This window comes from Schistocerca nitens, chromosome 2 (genome assembly GCF_023898315.1).
Source record: "Schistocerca nitens isolate TAMUIC-IGC-003100 chromosome 2, iqSchNite1.1, whole genome shotgun sequence".
NCBI classification, from domain to species: Eukaryota; Metazoa; Arthropoda; class Insecta; order Orthoptera; family Acrididae; genus Schistocerca; species Schistocerca nitens.
Genome location: NC_064615.1, coordinates 306,230,098 through 306,247,940, shown reverse-complemented (window position 1 = coordinate 306,247,940; position 17,843 = coordinate 306,230,098). Strand labels below are relative to the sequence as shown.

General features: G+C 54.7%; 40 non-coding genes across 40 annotated transcripts; 32 read left to right on the top strand and 8 right to left on the bottom strand.

Annotated features, from left to right (window-relative positions):
• The first annotated feature begins 346 nt into the window (after positions 1 to 346).
• On the top strand, positions 347 to 419 carry Trnam-cau (transfer RNA methionine (anticodon CAU)). Its single transcript has one exon. It is a non-coding gene; the product is annotated as a tRNA-Met (tRNA).
• Positions 420 to 724: 305 nt separating this feature from the next.
• Trnae-uuc (transfer RNA glutamic acid (anticodon UUC)) lies at positions 725 to 796 on the top strand. The gene has a single exon. It is a non-coding gene; the product is annotated as a tRNA-Glu (tRNA).
• Positions 797 to 994: 198 nt separating this feature from the next.
• On the top strand, positions 995 to 1,068 carry Trnai-aau (transfer RNA isoleucine (anticodon AAU)). Its single transcript has one exon. It is a non-coding gene; the product is annotated as a tRNA-Ile (tRNA).
• A 602-nt stretch (positions 1,069 to 1,670) lies between these two features.
• On the bottom strand, positions 1,671 to 1,742 carry Trnag-ucc (transfer RNA glycine (anticodon UCC)). The gene has a single exon. It is a non-coding gene; the product is annotated as a tRNA-Gly (tRNA).
• Positions 1,743 to 2,082: 340 nt separating this feature from the next.
• On the top strand, positions 2,083 to 2,153 carry Trnag-gcc (transfer RNA glycine (anticodon GCC)). The gene has a single exon. It is a non-coding gene; the product is annotated as a tRNA-Gly (tRNA).
• A 381-nt stretch (positions 2,154 to 2,534) lies between these two features.
• Trnam-cau (transfer RNA methionine (anticodon CAU)) lies at positions 2,535 to 2,607 on the top strand. The gene has a single exon. It is a non-coding gene; the product is annotated as a tRNA-Met (tRNA).
• A 305-nt stretch (positions 2,608 to 2,912) lies between these two features.
• Trnae-uuc (transfer RNA glutamic acid (anticodon UUC)) lies at positions 2,913 to 2,984 on the top strand. Its single transcript has one exon. It is a non-coding gene; the product is annotated as a tRNA-Glu (tRNA).
• A 198-nt stretch (positions 2,985 to 3,182) lies between these two features.
• On the top strand, positions 3,183 to 3,256 carry Trnai-aau (transfer RNA isoleucine (anticodon AAU)). The gene has a single exon. It is a non-coding gene; the product is annotated as a tRNA-Ile (tRNA).
• Positions 3,257 to 3,856: 600 nt separating this feature from the next.
• On the bottom strand, positions 3,857 to 3,928 carry Trnag-ucc (transfer RNA glycine (anticodon UCC)). Its single transcript has one exon. It is a non-coding gene; the product is annotated as a tRNA-Gly (tRNA).
• Positions 3,929 to 4,268: 340 nt separating this feature from the next.
• Trnag-gcc (transfer RNA glycine (anticodon GCC)) lies at positions 4,269 to 4,339 on the top strand. Its single transcript has one exon. It is a non-coding gene; the product is annotated as a tRNA-Gly (tRNA).
• Positions 4,340 to 4,720: 381 nt separating this feature from the next.
• On the top strand, positions 4,721 to 4,793 carry Trnam-cau (transfer RNA methionine (anticodon CAU)). Its single transcript has one exon. It is a non-coding gene; the product is annotated as a tRNA-Met (tRNA).
• Positions 4,794 to 5,098: 305 nt separating this feature from the next.
• Trnae-uuc (transfer RNA glutamic acid (anticodon UUC)) lies at positions 5,099 to 5,170 on the top strand. The gene has a single exon. It is a non-coding gene; the product is annotated as a tRNA-Glu (tRNA).
• Positions 5,171 to 5,368: 198 nt separating this feature from the next.
• Positions 5,369 to 5,442, top strand: Trnai-aau (transfer RNA isoleucine (anticodon AAU)). The gene has a single exon. It is a non-coding gene; the product is annotated as a tRNA-Ile (tRNA).
• A 602-nt stretch (positions 5,443 to 6,044) lies between these two features.
• Positions 6,045 to 6,116, bottom strand: Trnag-ucc (transfer RNA glycine (anticodon UCC)). Its single transcript has one exon. It is a non-coding gene; the product is annotated as a tRNA-Gly (tRNA).
• A 340-nt stretch (positions 6,117 to 6,456) lies between these two features.
• Positions 6,457 to 6,527, top strand: Trnag-gcc (transfer RNA glycine (anticodon GCC)). The gene has a single exon. It is a non-coding gene; the product is annotated as a tRNA-Gly (tRNA).
• A 381-nt stretch (positions 6,528 to 6,908) lies between these two features.
• Positions 6,909 to 6,981, top strand: Trnam-cau (transfer RNA methionine (anticodon CAU)). The gene has a single exon. It is a non-coding gene; the product is annotated as a tRNA-Met (tRNA).
• Positions 6,982 to 7,286: 305 nt separating this feature from the next.
• Trnae-uuc (transfer RNA glutamic acid (anticodon UUC)) lies at positions 7,287 to 7,358 on the top strand. Its single transcript has one exon. It is a non-coding gene; the product is annotated as a tRNA-Glu (tRNA).
• Positions 7,359 to 7,556: 198 nt separating this feature from the next.
• Positions 7,557 to 7,630, top strand: Trnai-aau (transfer RNA isoleucine (anticodon AAU)). Its single transcript has one exon. It is a non-coding gene; the product is annotated as a tRNA-Ile (tRNA).
• A 602-nt stretch (positions 7,631 to 8,232) lies between these two features.
• Trnag-ucc (transfer RNA glycine (anticodon UCC)) lies at positions 8,233 to 8,304 on the bottom strand. Its single transcript has one exon. It is a non-coding gene; the product is annotated as a tRNA-Gly (tRNA).
• A 340-nt stretch (positions 8,305 to 8,644) lies between these two features.
• Positions 8,645 to 8,715, top strand: Trnag-gcc (transfer RNA glycine (anticodon GCC)). Its single transcript has one exon. It is a non-coding gene; the product is annotated as a tRNA-Gly (tRNA).
• Positions 8,716 to 9,096: 381 nt separating this feature from the next.
• Positions 9,097 to 9,169, top strand: Trnam-cau (transfer RNA methionine (anticodon CAU)). Its single transcript has one exon. It is a non-coding gene; the product is annotated as a tRNA-Met (tRNA).
• A 305-nt stretch (positions 9,170 to 9,474) lies between these two features.
• Positions 9,475 to 9,546, top strand: Trnae-uuc (transfer RNA glutamic acid (anticodon UUC)). Its single transcript has one exon. It is a non-coding gene; the product is annotated as a tRNA-Glu (tRNA).
• A 198-nt stretch (positions 9,547 to 9,744) lies between these two features.
• Trnai-aau (transfer RNA isoleucine (anticodon AAU)) lies at positions 9,745 to 9,818 on the top strand. Its single transcript has one exon. It is a non-coding gene; the product is annotated as a tRNA-Ile (tRNA).
• A 600-nt stretch (positions 9,819 to 10,418) lies between these two features.
• Trnag-ucc (transfer RNA glycine (anticodon UCC)) lies at positions 10,419 to 10,490 on the bottom strand. Its single transcript has one exon. It is a non-coding gene; the product is annotated as a tRNA-Gly (tRNA).
• Positions 10,491 to 10,830: 340 nt separating this feature from the next.
• Trnag-gcc (transfer RNA glycine (anticodon GCC)) lies at positions 10,831 to 10,901 on the top strand. Its single transcript has one exon. It is a non-coding gene; the product is annotated as a tRNA-Gly (tRNA).
• Positions 10,902 to 11,282: 381 nt separating this feature from the next.
• On the top strand, positions 11,283 to 11,355 carry Trnam-cau (transfer RNA methionine (anticodon CAU)). Its single transcript has one exon. It is a non-coding gene; the product is annotated as a tRNA-Met (tRNA).
• Positions 11,356 to 11,660: 305 nt separating this feature from the next.
• Positions 11,661 to 11,732, top strand: Trnae-uuc (transfer RNA glutamic acid (anticodon UUC)). Its single transcript has one exon. It is a non-coding gene; the product is annotated as a tRNA-Glu (tRNA).
• Positions 11,733 to 11,930: 198 nt separating this feature from the next.
• Trnai-aau (transfer RNA isoleucine (anticodon AAU)) lies at positions 11,931 to 12,004 on the top strand. Its single transcript has one exon. It is a non-coding gene; the product is annotated as a tRNA-Ile (tRNA).
• Positions 12,005 to 12,606: 602 nt separating this feature from the next.
• Positions 12,607 to 12,678, bottom strand: Trnag-ucc (transfer RNA glycine (anticodon UCC)). The gene has a single exon. It is a non-coding gene; the product is annotated as a tRNA-Gly (tRNA).
• A 340-nt stretch (positions 12,679 to 13,018) lies between these two features.
• Trnag-gcc (transfer RNA glycine (anticodon GCC)) lies at positions 13,019 to 13,089 on the top strand. The gene has a single exon. It is a non-coding gene; the product is annotated as a tRNA-Gly (tRNA).
• A 381-nt stretch (positions 13,090 to 13,470) lies between these two features.
• Trnam-cau (transfer RNA methionine (anticodon CAU)) lies at positions 13,471 to 13,543 on the top strand. Its single transcript has one exon. It is a non-coding gene; the product is annotated as a tRNA-Met (tRNA).
• A 305-nt stretch (positions 13,544 to 13,848) lies between these two features.
• Positions 13,849 to 13,920, top strand: Trnae-uuc (transfer RNA glutamic acid (anticodon UUC)). Its single transcript has one exon. It is a non-coding gene; the product is annotated as a tRNA-Glu (tRNA).
• Positions 13,921 to 14,118: 198 nt separating this feature from the next.
• Trnai-aau (transfer RNA isoleucine (anticodon AAU)) lies at positions 14,119 to 14,192 on the top strand. Its single transcript has one exon. It is a non-coding gene; the product is annotated as a tRNA-Ile (tRNA).
• A 602-nt stretch (positions 14,193 to 14,794) lies between these two features.
• On the bottom strand, positions 14,795 to 14,866 carry Trnag-ucc (transfer RNA glycine (anticodon UCC)). The gene has a single exon. It is a non-coding gene; the product is annotated as a tRNA-Gly (tRNA).
• A 340-nt stretch (positions 14,867 to 15,206) lies between these two features.
• On the top strand, positions 15,207 to 15,277 carry Trnag-gcc (transfer RNA glycine (anticodon GCC)). The gene has a single exon. It is a non-coding gene; the product is annotated as a tRNA-Gly (tRNA).
• A 381-nt stretch (positions 15,278 to 15,658) lies between these two features.
• Positions 15,659 to 15,731, top strand: Trnam-cau (transfer RNA methionine (anticodon CAU)). The gene has a single exon. It is a non-coding gene; the product is annotated as a tRNA-Met (tRNA).
• A 305-nt stretch (positions 15,732 to 16,036) lies between these two features.
• Trnae-uuc (transfer RNA glutamic acid (anticodon UUC)) lies at positions 16,037 to 16,108 on the top strand. Its single transcript has one exon. It is a non-coding gene; the product is annotated as a tRNA-Glu (tRNA).
• Positions 16,109 to 16,306: 198 nt separating this feature from the next.
• Trnai-aau (transfer RNA isoleucine (anticodon AAU)) lies at positions 16,307 to 16,380 on the top strand. The gene has a single exon. It is a non-coding gene; the product is annotated as a tRNA-Ile (tRNA).
• A 602-nt stretch (positions 16,381 to 16,982) lies between these two features.
• Positions 16,983 to 17,054, bottom strand: Trnag-ucc (transfer RNA glycine (anticodon UCC)). The gene has a single exon. It is a non-coding gene; the product is annotated as a tRNA-Gly (tRNA).
• Positions 17,055 to 17,394: 340 nt separating this feature from the next.
• Trnag-gcc (transfer RNA glycine (anticodon GCC)) lies at positions 17,395 to 17,465 on the top strand. The gene has a single exon. It is a non-coding gene; the product is annotated as a tRNA-Gly (tRNA).
• Positions 17,466 to 17,843: the final 378 nt, after the last annotated feature.

The window sequence follows — 17,843 nt, the reverse complement described above, 5'->3', positions numbered from 1 at the left end:
GCTTGCGCGCTTGAGATGCACGATCCACATGAATGTATAGCTGGATTCCCTTGAGAAGAACCGAGAACGCAGCACTCGCGGGTCCCCACTAGGACGCTCGCATGGTGTTCTACAGACTAGCGTCGGCCTGGCCTCACAAGTTGCTGTGTCCAGGTGCCTCCGAGGCACTGAACGTTAACGACAAGGAGTGCTGCCTATCGTTTGCAAAAGCTGCAGCAACACCGCAATCAACTGGGCTGGCAATGCACGTGTAGCAACAGAACACGTTATCCAGGAAGTACAGTGTCTTTACGTCTAACATTGGGTGTGGTACTTAGCCAGTTTCCAGGACAAGCGCTTCACCTGTGCCTCGGTAGCGCAGTAGGCAGCGCGTAAGTCTCATAATCTTAAGGTCGTGAGTTCGATCCTCACCCGGGGCATTTAATTTTCTGTGACTGATGGTGATGCTGTTGCTAGGGCACCAACTTATTTCTTGTTTGTTATCCACAACGTTTTCAACGCTTCAGCGGGAAAATGTTTACTCCCTGTTATTGCTACTTACAGCTTCCCTTTTCCTCTTCTCCTAGCACAGCATGAAGCCAAAAACATTGCTCTGAGACGTTTGAGGTGCGCGCCTTGCCAGTCAGTATGCGCAAAGACGCTCGCAAAGAGAGAAGGGCGCCGACGCGGGACACGACACGAAATGCTACAAGCGACCGTCCGATCCGCGTCAGGAACGCCCACATCCGGTGTGGTCTAGTGGCTAGGATACCTGGCTTTCACCCAGGAGGCCCGGGTTCGATTCCCGGTACCGGAACGGAACTTTTTCCACACGAATCGTGACAAGTTTGAGCTGTCCGAGCTGCCGTTTCCTGTCCTGCTCGCAATATATCTACTGTTTCGTGACCGTCAGCAGAGTATAGACGAGGGAAGCAGACATCCGACGACCATAGAAATGGTGTACGGCTTCATGCCATACGTTTGCAGCGTAGGGCTGAGCGAGCGCAACTGTCGAGGCCCGTTAGCTCAGTTGGTTAGAGCGTCGTGCTAATAACGCGAAGGTCGTGGGTTCGATCCCCCCACGGGCCACAACGCTTTTACTACCACGAAAAGGCAGCGCCGATTTCAGCTGGCGAGTGTGATGACCAAAAGATCATCACCCTGCGTGGAAGTTGACAGAGGATCCGAACCCGACTTGTCGGGAAGCGCTACAGCATTCACTCGGCAATGGCCATAATACGTTGAATACACTGGTTCTCAACCGATAAAGAGAAGATGAAAGGAAATGTCCGATTGCCGATGCGTAACAACTTTGGCCCTTGTCGGTACTTGGGCGGGAGAGCGCATGGGGACACAGGGTACTGTTGGCAGTTTTACTTCCTATTTTTCTTTCTCCTTTGTTTTCGGAGCTACAGCCCGGTTCGGTCAGGGAGACGCCACCGTGAAATGAACGGGCGTGCTGTGTGTACATCGCCCCGCCTCTCCTTACCTCTCTCAGTCGTTTCTCGTGCTTGTCGTTTTGATATAGGCCGATTGGAGAGCGTCAGCTCTCGCGTCAGCTGAGCAAAGTCGAGACAAGTCGAGACAGTCGAGACACACTATAGGCTGGTCTGCAGCGAGTAAGAGGGGGAAAAAACATTAAGTTAAGGGCGCGTGGCGAAAGTACTCATACGTGACATTAAAAAGCCTGTTGCGGTGGCCGGGAATCGAACCCGGACCAACTGCTTGGAAGGCAACTATGCTGACCATTACACCACCACCGCACAAGCGAGCGCCCCGACGCCGCGCTGTGTCGGCTTCCCGCCTGTCGGCAGCGGCCGAAGGTGATCGTACCTGGCAGGCGCATTTCGAGGTAGGCTAGGGGAGCACATCCAGGCGCGTTCGGACAGCGTATCCGCGCACATTTCGCATCCTTGGCAAGAGTCGGCGCCGGCGACGCAAGAGTACGCAGAGGACCGCGTTCTGGCGGCATTTTTAAGCAGTACAGTGCAGGATTCAGCGTCTGCAGCATCTTCTCGACAGAATGCTACGGCGCTTGACGGCAGTCCCACTTTCCCTTGAGACATCTGCTCGGGAAGCAGCGTGCAGTTACTACCGGCCCGAGCATCGGTGGTTCAGTGGCAGAGTGCTCGCCTGCCACGCGGGCGGCCCGGGTTCGATTCCCGGCCGATGCATCATTTTGCTTTTCCCACGATAATGCTGCCGTGTGGCTTGCGCGCTTGAGATGCACGATCCACATGAATGTATAGCTGGATTCCCTTGAGAAGAACCGAGAACGCAGCACTCGCGGGTCCCCACTAGGACGCTCGCATGGTGTTCTACAGACTAGCGTCGGCCTGGCCTCACAAGTTGCTGTGTCCAGGTGCCTCCGAGGCACTGAACGTTAACGACAAGGAGTGCTGCCTATCGTTTGCAAAAGCTGCAGCAACACCGCAATCAACTGGGCTGGCAATGCACGTGTAGCAACAGAACACGTTATCCAGGAAGTACAGTGTCTTTACGTCTAACATTGGGTGTGGTACTTAGCCAGTTTCCAGGACAAGCGCTTCACCTGTGCCTCGGTAGCGCAGTAGGCAGCGCGTAAGTCTCATAATCTTAAGGTCGTGAGTTCGATCCTCACCCGGGGCATTTAATTTTCTGTGACTGATGGTGATGCTGTTGCTAGGGCACCAACTTATTTCTTGTTTGTTATCCACAACGTTTTCAACGCTTCAGCGGGAAAATGTTTACTCCCTGTTATTGCTACTTACAGCTTCCCTTTTCCTCTTCTCCTAGCACAGCATGAAGCCAAAAACATTGCTCTGAGACGTTTGAGGTGCGCGCCTTGCCAGTCAGTATGCGCAAAGACGCTCGCAAAGAGAGAAGGGCGCCGACGCGGGACACGACACGAAATGCTACAAGCGACCGTCCGATCCGCGTCAGGAACGCCCACATCCGGTGTGGTCTAGTGGCTAGGATACCTGGCTTTCACCCAGGAGGCCCGGGTTCGATTCCCGGTACCGGAACGGAACTTTTTCCACACGAATCGTGACAAGTTTGAGCTGTCCGAGCTGCCGTTTCCCGTCCTGCTCGCAATATATCTACTGTTTCGTGACCGTCAGCAGAGTATAGACGAGGGAAGCAGACATCCGACGACCATAGAAATGGTGTACGGCTTCATGCCATACGTTTGCAGCGTAGGGCTGAGCGAGTGCAACTGTCGAGGCCCGTTAGCTCAGTTGGTTAGAGCGTCGTGCTAATAACGCGAAGGTCGTGGGTTCGATCCCCCCACGGGCCACAACGCTTTTACTACCACGAAAAGGCAGCGCCGATTTCAGCTGGCGAGTGTGATGACCAAAACATCATCACCCTGCGTGGAAGTTGACAGAGGATCCGAACCCGACTTGTCGGGAAGCGCTACAGCATTCACTCGGCAATGGCCATAATATGTTGAATACACTGGTTCTCAACCGATAAAGAGAAGATGAAAGGAAATGTCCGATTGCCGATGCGTAACAACTTTGGCCCTTGTCGGTACTTGGGCGGGAGAGCGCATGGGGACACAGGGTACTGTTGGCAGTTTTACTTCCTATTTTTCTTTCTCCTTTGTTTTCGGAGCTACAGCCCGATTCGGTCAGGGAGACGCCACCGTGAAATGAACGGGCGTGCTGTGTGTACATCGCCTCGCCTCTCCTTACCTCTCTGTCGTTTCTCGTGCTTGTCGTTTTGATATAGGCCGATTGGAGAGCGTCAGCTCTCGCGTCAGCTGAGCAAAGTCGAGACAAGTCGAGACAGTCGAGACACACTATAGGCTGGTCTGCAGCGAGTAAGAGGGGGAAAAAACATTAAGTTAAGGGCGCGTGGCGAAAGTACTCATACGTGACATTAAAAAGCCTGTTGCGGTGGCCGGGAATCGAACCCGGACCAACTGCTTGGAAGGCAACTATGCTGACCATTACACCACCACCGCACAAGCGAGCGCCCCGACGCCGCGCTGTGTCGGCTTCCCGCCTGTCGGCAGCGGCCGAAGGTGATCGTACCTGGCAGGCGCATTTCGAGGTAGGCTAGGGGAGCACATCCAGGCGCGTTCGGACAGCGTATCCGCGCACATTTCGCATCCTTGGCAAGAGTCGGCGCCGGCGACGCAAGAGTACGCAGAGGACCGCGTTCTGGCGGCATTTTTAAGCAGTACAGTGCAGGATTCAGCGTCTGCAGCATCTTCTCGACAGAATGCTACGGCGCTTGACGGCAGTCCCACTTTCCCTTGAGACATCTGCTCGGGAAGCAGCGTGCAGTTACTACCGGCCCGAGCATCGGTGGTTCAGTGGCAGAGTGCTCGCCTGCCACGCGGGCGGCCCGGGTTCGATTCCCGGCCGATGCATCATTTTGCTTTTCCCACGATAATGCTGCCGTGTGGCTTGCGCGCTTGAGATGCACGATCCACATGAATGTATAGCTGGATTCCCTTGAGAAGAACCGAGAACGCAGCACTCGCGGGTCCCCACTAGGACGCTCGCATGGTGTTCTACAGACTAGCGTCGGCCTGGCCTCACAAGTTGCTGTGTCCAGGTGCCTCCGAGGCACTGAACGTTAACGACAAGGAGTGCTGCCTATCGTTTGCAAAAGCTGCAGCAACACCGCAATCAACTGGGCTGGCAATGCACGTGTAGCAACAGAACACGTTATCCAGGAAGTACAGTGTCTTTACGTCTAACATTGGGTGTGGTACTTAGCCAGTTTCCAGGACAAGCGCTTCACCTGTGCCTCGGTAGCGCAGTAGGCAGCGCGTAAGTCTCATAATCTTAAGGTCGTGAGTTCGATCCTCACCCGGGGCATTTAATTTTCTGTGACTGATGGTGATGCTGTTGCTAGGGCACCAACTTATTTCTTGTTTGTTATCCACAACGTTTTCAACGCTTCAGCGGGAAAATGTTTACTCCCTGTTATTGCTACTTACAGCTTCCCTTTTCCTCTTCTCCTAGCACAGCATGAAGCCAAAAACATTGCTCTGAGACGTTTGAGGTGCGCGCCTTGCCAGTCAGTATGCGCAAAGACGCTCGCAAAGAGAGAAGGGCGCCGACGCGGGACACGACACGAAATGCTACAAGCGACCGTCCGATCCGCGTCAGGAACGCCCACATCCGGTGTGGTCTAGTGGCTAGGATACCTGGCTTTCACCCAGGAGGCCCGGGTTCGATTCCCGGTACCGGAACGGAACTTTTTCCACACGAATCGTGACAAGTTTGAGCTGTCCGAGCTGCCGTTTCCTGTCCTGCTCGCAATATATCTACTGTTTCGTGACCGTCAGCAGAGTATAGACGAGGGAAGCAGACATCCGACGACCATAGAAATGGTGTACGGCTTCATGCCATACGTTTGCAGCGTAGGGCTGAGCGAGCGCAACTGTCGAGGCCCGTTAGCTCAGTTGGTTAGAGCGTCGTGCTAATAACGCGAAGGTCGTGGGTTCGATCCCCCCACGGGCCACAACGCTTTTACTACCACGAAAAGGCAGCGCCGATTTCAGCTGGCGAGTGTGATGACCAAAAGATCATCACCCTGCGTGGAAGTTGACAGAGGATCCGAACCCGACTTGTCGGGAAGCGCTACAGCATTCACTCGGCAATGGCCATAATACGTTGAATACACTGGTTCTCAACCGATAAAGAGAAGATGAAAGGAAATGTCCGATTGCCGATGCGTAACAACTTTGGCCCTTGTCGGTACTTGGGCGGGAGAGCGCATGGGGACACAGGGTACTGTTGGCAGTTTTACTTCCTATTTTTCTTTCTCCTTTGTTTTCGGAGCTACAGCCCGGTTCGGTCAGGGAGACGCCACCGTGAAATGAACGGGCGTGCTGTGTGTACATCGCCCCGCCTCTCCTTACCTCTCTCAGTCGTTTCTCGTGCTTGTCGTTTTGATATAGGCCGATTGGAGAGCGTCAGCTCTCGCGTCAGCTGAGCAAAGTCGAGACAAGTCGAGACAGTCGAGACACACTATAGGCTGGTCTGCAGCGAGTAAGAGGGGGAAAAAACATTAAGTTAAGGGCGCGTGGCGAAAGTACTCATACGTGACATTAAAAAGCCTGTTGCGGTGGCCGGGAATCGAACCCGGACCAACTGCTTGGAAGGCAACTATGCTGACCATTACACCACCACCGCACAAGCGAGCGCCCCGACGCCGCGCTGTGTCGGCTTCCCGCCTGTCGGCAGCGGCCGAAGGTGATCGTACCTGGCAGGCGCATTTCGAGGTAGGCTAGGGGAGCACATCCAGGCGCGTTCGGACAGCGTATCCGCGCACATTTCGCATCCTTGGCAAGAGTCGGCGCCGGCGACGCAAGAGTACGCAGAGGACCGCGTTCTGGCGGCATTTTTAAGCAGTACAGTGCAGGATTCAGCGTCTGCAGCATCTTCTCGACAGAATGCTACGGCGCTTGACGGCAGTCCCACTTTCCCTTGAGACATCTGCTCGGGAAGCAGCGTGCAGTTACTACCGGCCCGAGCATCGGTGGTTCAGTGGCAGAGTGCTCGCCTGCCACGCGGGCGGCCCGGGTTCGATTCCCGGCCGATGCATCATTTTGCTTTTCCCACGATAATGCTGCCGTGTGGCTTGCGCGCTTGAGATGCACGATCCACATGAATGTATAGCTGGATTCCCTTGAGAAGAACCGAGAACGCAGCACTCGCGGGTCCCCACTAGGACGCTCGCATGGTGTTCTACAGACTAGCGTCGGCCTGGCCTCACAAGTTGCTGTGTCCAGGTGCCTCCGAGGCACTGAACGTTAACGACAAGGAGTGCTGCCTATCGTTTGCAAAAGCTGCAGCAACACCGCAATCAACTGGGCTGGCAATGCACGTGTAGCAACAGAACACGTTATCCAGGAAGTACAGTGTCTTTACGTCTAACATTGGGTGTGGTACTTAGCCAGTTTCCAGGACAAGCGCTTCACCTGTGCCTCGGTAGCGCAGTAGGCAGCGCGTAAGTCTCATAATCTTAAGGTCGTGAGTTCGATCCTCACCCGGGGCATTTAATTTTCTGTGACTGATGGTGATGCTGTTGCTAGGGCACCAACTTATTTCTTGTTTTTTATCCACAACGTTTTCAACGCTTCAGCGGGAAAATGTTTACTCCCTGTTATTGCTACTTACAGCTTCCCTTTTCCTCTTCTCCTAGCACAGCATGAAGCCAAAAACATTGCTCTGAGACGTTTGAGGTGCGCGCCTTGCCAGTCAGTATGCGCAAAGACGCTCGCAAAGAGAGAAGGGCGCCGACGCGGGACACGACACGAAATGCTACAAGCGACCGTCCGATCCGCGTCAGGAACGCCCACATCCGGTGTGGTCTAGTGGCTAGGATACCTGGCTTTCACCCAGGAGGCCCGGGTTCGATTCCCGGTACCGGAACGGAACTTTTTCCACACGAATCGTGACAAGTTTGAGCTGTCCGAGCTGCCGTTTCCTGTCCTGCTCGCAATATATCTACTGTTTCGTGACCGTCAGCAGAGTATAGACGAGGGAAGCAGACATCCGACGACCATAGAAATGGTGTACGGCTTCATGCCATACGTTTGCAGCGTAGGGCTGAGCGAGCGCAACTGTCGAGGCCCGTTAGCTCAGTTGGTTAGAGCGTCGTGCTAATAACGCGAAGGTCGTGGGTTCGATCCCCCCACGGGCCACAACGCTTTTACTACCACGAAAAGGCAGCGCCGATTTCAGCTGGCGAGTGTGATGACCAAAAGATCATCACCCTGCGTGGAAGTTGACAGAGGATCCGAACCCGACTTGTCGGGAAGCGCTACAGCATTCACTCGGCAATGGCCATAATACGTTGAATACTCTGGTTCTCAACCGATAAAGAGAAGATGAAAGGAAATGTCCGATTGCCGATGCGTAACAACTTTGGCCCTTGTCGGTACTTGGGCGGGAGAGCGCATGGGGACACAGGGTACTGTTGGCAGTTTTACTTCCTATTTTTCTTTCTCCTTTGTTTTCGGAGCTACAGCCCGGTTCGGTCAGGGAGACGCCACCGTGAAATGAACGGGCGTGCTGTGTGTACATCGCCCCGCCTCTCCTTACCTCTCTCAGTCGTTTCTCGTGCTTGTCGTTTTGATATAGGCCGATTGGAGAGCGTCAGCTCTCGCGTCAGCTGAGCAAAGTCGAGACAAGTCGAGACAGTCGAGACACACTATAGGCTGGTCTGCAGCGAGTAAGAGGGGGAAAAAACATTAAGTTAAGGGCGCGTGGCGAAAGTACTCATACGTGACATTAAAAAGCCTGTTGCGGTGGCCGGGAATCGAACCCGGACCAACTGCTTGGAAGGCAACTATGCTGACCATTACACCACCACCGCACAAGCGAGCGCCCCGACGCCGCGCTGTGTCGGCTTCCCGCCTGTCGGCAGCGGCCGAAGGTGATCGTACCTGGCAGGCGCATTTCGAGGTAGGCTAGGGGAGCACATCCAGGCGCGTTCGGACAGCGTATCCGCGCACATTTCGCATCCTTGGCAAGAGTCGGCGCCGGCGACGCAAGAGTACGCAGAGGACCGCGTTCTGGCGGCATTTTTAAGCAGTACAGTGCAGGATTCAGCGTCTGCAGCATCTTCTCGACAGAATGCTACGGCGCTTGACGGCAGTCCCACTTTCCCTTGAGACATCTGCTCGGGAAGCAGCGTGCAGTTACTACCGGCCCGAGCATCGGTGGTTCAGTGGCAGAGTGCTCGCCTGCCACGCGGGCGGCCCGGGTTCGATTCCCGGCCGATGCATCATTTTGCTTTTCCCACGATAATGCTGCCGTGTGGCTTGCGCGCTTGAGATGCACGATCCACATGAATGTATAGCTGGATTCCCTTGAGAAGAACCGAGAACGCAGCACTCGCGGGTCCCCACTAGGACGCTCGCATGGTGTTCTACAGACTAGCGTCGGCCTGGCCTCACAAGTTGCTGTGTCCAGGTGCCTCCGAGGCACTGAACGTTAACGACAAGGAGTGCTGCCTATCGTTTGCAAAAGCTGCAGCAACACCGCAATCAACTGGGCTGGCAATGCACGTGTAGCAACAGAACACGTTATCCAGGAAGTACAGTGTCTTTACGTCTAACATTGGGTGTGGTACTTAGCCAGTTTCCAGGACAAGCGCTTCACCTGTGCCTCGGTAGCGCAGTAGGCAGCGCGTAAGTCTCATAATCTTAAGGTCGTGAGTTCGATCCTCACCCGGGGCATTTAATTTTCTGTGACTGATGGTGATGCTGTTGCTAGGGCACCAACTTATTTCTTGTTTGTTATCCACAACGTTTTCAACGCTTCAGCGGGAAAATGTTTACTCCCTGTTATTGCTACTTACAGCTTCCCTTTTCCTCTTCTCCTAGCACAGCATGAAGCCAAAAACATTGCTCTGAGACGTTTGAGGTGCGCGCCTTGCCAGTCAGTATGCGCAAAGACGCTCGCAAAGAGAGAAGGGCGCCGACGCGGGACACGACACGAAATGCTACAAGCGACCGTCCGATCCGCGTCAGGAACGCCCACATCCGGTGTGGTCTAGTGGCTAGGATACCTGGCTTTCACCCAGGAGGCCCGGGTTCGATTCCCGGTACCGGAACGGAACTTTTTCCACACGAATCGTGACAAGTTTGAGCTGTCCGAGCTGCCGTTTCCCGTCCTGCTCGCAATATATCTACTGTTTCGTGACCGTCAGCAGAGTATAGACGAGGGAAGCAGACATCCGACGACCATAGAAATGGTGTACGGCTTCATGCCATACGTTTGCAGCGTAGGGCTGAGCGAGTGCAACTGTCGAGGCCCGTTAGCTCAGTTGGTTAGAGCGTCGTGCTAATAACGCGAAGGTCGTGGGTTCGATCCCCCCACGGGCCACAACGCTTTTACTACCACGAAAAGGCAGCGCCGATTTCAGCTGGCGAGTGTGATGACCAAAACATCATCACCCTGCGTGGAAGTTGACAGAGGATCCGAACCCGACTTGTCGGGAAGCGCTACAGCATTCACTCGGCAATGGCCATAATATGTTGAATACACTGGTTCTCAACCGATAAAGAGAAGATGAAAGGAAATGTCCGATTGCCGATGCGTAACAACTTTGGCCCTTGTCGGTACTTGGGCGGGAGAGCGCATGGGGACACAGGGTACTGTTGGCAGTTTTACTTCCTATTTTTCTTTCTCCTTTGTTTTCGGAGCTACAGCCCGATTCGGTCAGGGAGACGCCACCGTGAAATGAACGGGCGTGCTGTGTGTACATCGCCTCGCCTCTCCTTACCTCTCTGTCGTTTCTCGTGCTTGTCGTTTTGATATAGGCCGATTGGAGAGCGTCAGCTCTCGCGTCAGCTGAGCAAAGTCGAGACAAGTCGAGACAGTCGAGACACACTATAGGCTGGTCTGCAGCGAGTAAGAGGGGGAAAAAACATTAAGTTAAGGGCGCGTGGCGAAAGTACTCATACGTGACATTAAAAAGCCTGTTGCGGTGGCCGGGAATCGAACCCGGACCAACTGCTTGGAAGGCAACTATGCTGACCATTACACCACCACCGCACAAGCGAGCGCCCCGACGCCGCGCTGTGTCGGCTTCCCGCCTGTCGGCAGCGGCCGAAGGTGATCGTACCTGGCAGGCGCATTTCGAGGTAGGCTAGGGGAGCACATCCAGGCGCGTTCGGACAGCGTATCCGCGCACATTTCGCATCCTTGGCAAGAGTCGGCGCCGGCGACGCAAGAGTACGCAGAGGACCGCGTTCTGGCGGCATTTTTAAGCAGTACAGTGCAGGATTCAGCGTCTGCAGCATCTTCTCGACAGAATGCTACGGCGCTTGACGGCAGTCCCACTTTCCCTTGAGACATCTGCTCGGGAAGCAGCGTGCAGTTACTACCGGCCCGAGCATCGGTGGTTCAGTGGCAGAGTGCTCGCCTGCCACGCGGGCGGCCCGGGTTCGATTCCCGGCCGATGCATCATTTTGCTTTTCCCACGATAATGCTGCCGTGTGGCTTGCGCGCTTGAGATGCACGATCCACATGAATGTATAGCTGGATTCCCTTGAGAAGAACCGAGAACGCAGCACTCGCGGGTCCCCACTAGGACGCTCGCATGGTGTTCTACAGACTAGCGTCGGCCTGGCCTCACAAGTTGCTGTGTCCAGGTGCCTCCGAGGCACTGAACGTTAACGACAAGGAGTGCTGCCTATCGTTTGCAAAAGCTGCAGCAACACCGCAATCAACTGGGCTGGCAATGCACGTGTAGCAACAGAACACGTTATCCAGGAAGTACAGTGTCTTTACGTCTAACATTGGGTGTGGTACTTAGCCAGTTTCCAGGACAAGCGCTTCACCTGTGCCTCGGTAGCGCAGTAGGCAGCGCGTAAGTCTCATAATCTTAAGGTCGTGAGTTCGATCCTCACCCGGGGCATTTAATTTTCTGTGACTGATGGTGATGCTGTTGCTAGGGCACCAACTTATTTCTTGTTTGTTATCCACAACGTTTTCAACGCTTCAGCGGGAAAATGTTTACTCCCTGTTATTGCTACTTACAGCTTCCCTTTTCCTCTTCTCCTAGCACAGCATGAAGCCAAAAACATTGCTCTGAGACGTTTGAGGTGCGCGCCTTGCCAGTCAGTATGCGCAAAGACGCTCGCAAAGAGAGAAGGGCGCCGACGCGGGACACGACACGAAATGCTACAAGCGACCGTCCGATCCGCGTCAGGAACGCCCACATCCGGTGTGGTCTAGTGGCTAGGATACCTGGCTTTCACCCAGGAGGCCCGGGTTCGATTCCCGGTACCGGAACGGAACTTTTTCCACACGAATCGTGACAAGTTTGAGCTGTCCGAGCTGCCGTTTCCTGTCCTGCTCGCAATATATCTACTGTTTCGTGACCGTCAGCAGAGTATAGACGAGGGAAGCAGACATCCGACGACCATAGAAATGGTGTACGGCTTCATGCCATACGTTTGCAGCGTAGGGCTGAGCGAGCGCAACTGTCGAGGCCCGTTAGCTCAGTTGGTTAGAGCGTCGTGCTAATAACGCGAAGGTCGTGGGTTCGATCCCCCCACGGGCCACAACGCTTTTACTACCACGAAAAGGCAGCGCCGATTTCAGCTGGCGAGTGTGATGACCAAAAGATCATCACCCTGCGTGGAAGTTGACAGAGGATCCGAACCCGACTTGTCGGGAAGCGCTACAGCATTCACTCGGCAATGGCCATAATACGTTGAATACACTGGTTCTCAACCGATAAAGAGAAGATGAAAGGAAATGTCCGATTGCCGATGCGTAACAACTTTGGCCCTTGTCGGTACTTGGGCGGGAGAGCGCATGGGGACACAGGGTACTGTTGGCAGTTTTACTTCCTATTTTTCTTTCTCCTTTGTTTTCGGAGCTACAGCCCGGTTCGGTCAGGGAGACGCCACCGTGAAATGAACGGGCGTGCTGTGTGTACATCGCCCCGCCTCTCCTTACCTCTCTCAGTCGTTTCTCGTGCTTGTCGTTTTGATATAGGCCGATTGGAGAGCGTCAGCTCTCGCGTCAGCTGAGCAAAGTCGAGACAAGTCGAGACAGTCGAGACACACTATAGGCTGGTCTGCAGCGAGTAAGAGGGGGAAAAAACATTAAGTTAAGGGCGCGTGGCGAAAGTACTCATACGTGACATTAAAAAGCCTGTTGCGGTGGCCGGGAATCGAACCCGGACCAACTGCTTGGAAGGCAACTATGCTGACCATTACACCACCACCGCACAAGCGAGCGCCCCGACGCCGCGCTGTGTCGGCTTCCCGCCTGTCGGCAGCGGCCGAAGGTGATCGTACCTGGCAGGCGCATTTCGAGGTAGGCTAGGGGAGCACATCCAGGCGCGTTCGGACAGCGTATCCGCGCACATTTCGCATCCTTGGCAAGAGTCGGCGCCGGCGACGCAAGAGTACGCAGAGGACCGCGTTCTGGCGGCATTTTTAAGCAGTACAGTGCAGGATTCAGCGTCTGCAGCATCTTCTCGACAGAATGCTACGGCGCTTGACGGCAGTCCCACTTTCCCTTGAGACATCTGCTCGGGAAGCAGCGTGCAGTTACTACCGGCCCGAGCATCGGTGGTTCAGTGGCAGAGTGCTCGCCTGCCACGCGGGCGGCCCGGGTTCGATTCCCGGCCGATGCATCATTTTGCTTTTCCCACGATAATGCTGCCGTGTGGCTTGCGCGCTTGAGATGCACGATCCACATGAATGTATAGCTGGATTCCCTTGAGAAGAACCGAGAACGCAGCACTCGCGGGTCCCCACTAGGACGCTCGCATGGTGTTCTACAGACTAGCGTCGGCCTGGCCTCACAAGTTGCTGTGTCCAGGTGCCTCCGAGGCACTGAACGTTAACGACAAGGAGTGCTGCCTATCGTTTGCAAAAGCTGCAGCAACACCGCAATCAACTGGGCTGGCAATGCACGTGTAGCAACAGAACACGTTATCCAGGAAGTACAGTGTCTTTACGTCTAACATTGGGTGTGGTACTTAGCCAGTTTCCAGGACAAGCGCTTCACCTGTGCCTCGGTAGCGCAGTAGGCAGCGCGTAAGTCTCATAATCTTAAGGTCGTGAGTTCGATCCTCACCCGGGGCATTTAATTTTCTGTGACTGATGGTGATGCTGTTGCTAGGGCACCAACTTATTTCTTGTTTGTTATCCACAACGTTTTCAACGCTTCAGCGGGAAAATGTTTACTCCCTGTTATTGCTACTTACAGCTTCCCTTTTCCTCTTCTCCTAGCACAGCATGAAGCCAAAAACATTGCTCTGAGACGTTTGAGGTGCGCGCCTTGCCAGTCAGTATGCGCAAAGACGCTCGCAAAGAGAGAAGGGCGCCGACGCGGGACACGACACGAAATGCTACAAGCGACCGTCCGATCCGCGTCAGGAACGCCCACATCCGGTGTGGTCTAGTGGCTAGGATACCTGGCTTTCACCCAGGAGGCCCGGGTTCGATTCCCGGTACCGGAACGGAACTTTTTCCACACGAATCGTGACAAGTTTGAGCTGTCCGAGCTGCCGTTTCCTGTCCTGCTCGCAATATATCTACTGTTTCGTGACCGTCAGCAGAGTATAGACGAGGGAAGCAGACATCCGACGACCATAGAAATGGTGTACGGCTTCATGCCATACGTTTGCAGCGTAGGGCTGAGCGAGCGCAACTGTCGAGGCCCGTTAGCTCAGTTGGTTAGAGCGTCGTGCTAATAACGCGAAGGTCGTGGGTTCGATCCCCCCACGGGCCACAACGCTTTTACTACCACGAAAAGGCAGCGCCGATTTCAGCTGGCGAGTGTGATGACCAAAAGATCATCACCCTGCGTGGAAGTTGACAGAGGATCCGAACCCGACTTGTCGGGAAGCGCTACAGCATTCACTCGGCAATGGCCATAATACGTTGAATACTCTGGTTCTCAACCGATAAAGAGAAGATGAAAGGAAATGTCCGATTGCCGATGCGTAACAACTTTGGCCCTTGTCGGTACTTGGGCGGGAGAGCGCATGGGGACACAGGGTACTGTTGGCAGTTTTACTTCCTATTTTTCTTTCTCCTTTGTTTTCGGAGCTACAGCCCGGTTCGGTCAGGGAGACGCCACCGTGAAATGAACGGGCGTGCTGTGTGTACATCGCCCCGCCTCTCCTTACCTCTCTCAGTCGTTTCTCGTGCTTGTCGTTTTGATATAGGCCGATTGGAGAGCGTCAGCTCTCGCGTCAGCTGAGCAAAGTCGAGACAAGTCGAGACAGTCGAGACACACTATAGGCTGGTCTGCAGCGAGTAAGAGGGGGAAAAAACATTAAGTTAAGGGCGCGTGGCGAAAGTACTCATACGTGACATTAAAAAGCCTGTTGCGGTGGCCGGGAATCGAACCCGGACCAACTGCTTGGAAGGCAACTATGCTGACCATTACACCACCACCGCACAAGCGAGCGCCCCGACGCCGCGCTGTGTCGGCTTCCCGCCTGTCGGCAGCGGCCGAAGGTGATCGTACCTGGCAGGCGCATTTCGAGGTAGGCTAGGGGAGCACATCCAGGCGCGTTCGGACAGCGTATCCGCGCACATTTCGCATCCTTGGCAAGAGTCGGCGCCGGCGACGCAAGAGTACGCAGAGGACCGCGTTCTGGCGGCATTTTTAAGCAGTACAGTGCAGGATTCAGCGTCTGCAGCATCTTCTCGACAGAATGCTACGGCGCTTGACGGCAGTCCCACTTTCCCTTGAGACATCTGCTCGGGAAGCAGCGTGCAGTTACTACCGGCCCGAGCATCGGTGGTTCAGTGGCAGAGTGCTCGCCTGCCACGTGGGCGGCCCGGGTTCGATTCCCGGCCGATGCATCATTTTGCTTTTCCCACGATAATGCTGCCGTGTGGCTTGCGCGCTTGAGATGCACGATCCACATGAATGTATAGCTGGATTCCCTTGAGAAGAACCGAGAACGCAGCACTCGCGGGTCCCCACTAGGACGCTCGCATGGTGTTCTACAGACTAGCGTCGGCCTGGCCTCACAAGTTGCTGTGTCCAGGTGCCTCCGAGGCACTGAACGTTAACGACAAGGAGTGCTGCCTATCGTTTGCAAAAGCTGCAGCAACACCGCAATCAACTGGGCTGGCAATGCACGTGTAGCAACAGAACACGTTATCCAGGAAGTACAGTGTCTTTACGTCTAACATTGGGTGTGGTACTTAGCCAGTTTCCAGGACAAGCGCTTCACCTGTGCCTCGGTAGCGCAGTAGGCAGCGCGTAAGTCTCATAATCTTAAGGTCGTGAGTTCGATCCTCACCCGGGGCATTTAATTTTCTGTGACTGATGGTGATGCTGTTGCTAGGGCACCAACTTATTTCTTGTTTGTTATCCACAACGTTTTCAACGCTTCAGCGGGAAAATGTTTACTCCCTGTTATTGCTACTTACAGCTTCCCTTTTCCTCTTCTCCTAGCACAGCATGAAGCCAAAAACATTGCTCTGAGACGTTTGAGGTGCGCGCCTTGCCAGTCAGTATGCGCAAAGACGCTCGCAAAGAGAGAAGGGCGCCGACGCGGGACACGACACGAAATGCTACAAGCGACCGTCCGATCCGCGTCAGGAACGCCCACATCCGGTGTGGTCTAGTGGCTAGGATACCTGGCTTTCACCCAGGAGGCCCGGGTTCGATTCCCGGTACCGGAACGGAACTTTTTCCACACGAATCGTGACAAGTTTGAGCTGTCCGAGCTGCCGTTTCCCGTCCTGCTCGCAATATATCTACTGTTTCGTGACCGTCAGCAGAGTATAGACGAGGGAAGCAGACATCCGACGACCATAGAAATGGTGTACGGCTTCATGCCATACGTTTGCAGCGTAGGGCTGAGCGAGCGCAACTGTCGAGGCCCGTTAGCTCAGTTGGTTAGAGCGTCGTGCTAATAACGCGAAGGTCGTGGGTTCGATCCCCCCACGGGCCACAACGCTTTTACTACCACGAAAAGGCAGCGCCGATTTCAGCTGGCGAGTGTGATGACCAAAACATCATCACCCTGCGTGGAAGTTGACAGAGGATCCGAACCCGACTTGTCGGGAAGCGCTACAGCATTCACTCGGCAATGGCCATAATATGTTGAATACACTGGTTCTCAACCGATAAAGAGAAGATGAAAGGAAATGTCCGATTGCCGATGCGTAACAACTTTGGCCCTTGTCGGTACTTGGGCGGGAGAGCGCATGGGGACACAGGGTACTGTTGGCAGTTTTACTTCCTATTTTTCTTTCTCCTTTGTTTTCGGAGCTACAGCCCGATTCGGTCAGGGAGACGCCACCGTGAAATGAACGGGCGTGCTGTGTGTACATCGCCTCGCCTCTCCTTACCTCTCTCAGTCGTTTCTCGTGCTTGTCGTTTTGATATAGGCCGATTGGAGAGCGTCAGCTCTCGCGTCAGCTGAGCAAAGTCGAGACAAGTCGAGACAGTCGAGACACACTATAGGCTGGTCTGCAGCGAGTAAGAGGGGGAAAAAACATTAAGTTAAGGGCGCGTGGCGAAAGTACTCATACGTGACATTAAAAAGCCTGTTGCGGTGGCCGGGAATCGAACCCGGACCAACTGCTTGGAAGGCAACTATGCTGACCATTACACCACCACCGCGCAAGCGAGCGCCCCGACGCCGCGCTGTGTCGGCTTCCCGCCTGTCGGCAGCGGCCGAAGGTGATCGTACCTGGCAGGCGCATTTCGAGGTAGGCTAGGGGAGCACATCCAGGCGCGTTCGGACAGCGTATCCGCGCACATTTCGCATCCTTGGCAAGAGTCGGCGCCGGCGACGCAAGAGTACGCAGAGGACCGCGTTCTGGCGGCATTTTTAAGCAGTACAGTGCAGGATTCAGCGTCTGCAGCATCTTCTCGACAGAATGCTACGGCGCTTGACGGCAGTCCCACTTTCCCTTGAGACATCTGCTCGGGAAGCAGCGTGCAGTTACTACCGGCCCGAGCATCGGTGGTTCAGTGGCAGAGTGCTCGCCTGCCACGCGGGCGGCCCGGGTTCGATTCCCGGCCGATGCATCATTTTGCTTTTCCCACGATAATGCTGCCGTGTGGCTTGCGCGCTTGAGATGCACGATCCACATGAATGTATAGCTGGATTCCCTTGAGAAGAACCGAGAACGCAGCACTCGCGGGTCCCCACTAGGACGCTCGCATGGTGTTCTACAGACTAGCGTCGGCCTGGCCTCACAAGTTGCTGTGTCCAGGTGCCTCCGAGGCACTGAACGTTAACGACAAGGAGTGCTGCCTATCGTTTGCAAAAGCTGCAGCAACACCGCAATCAACTGGGCTGGCAATGCACGTGTAGCAACAGAACACGTTATCCAGGAAGTACAGTGTCTTTACGTCTAACATTGGGTGTGGTACTTAGCCAGTTTCCAGGACAAGCGCTTCACC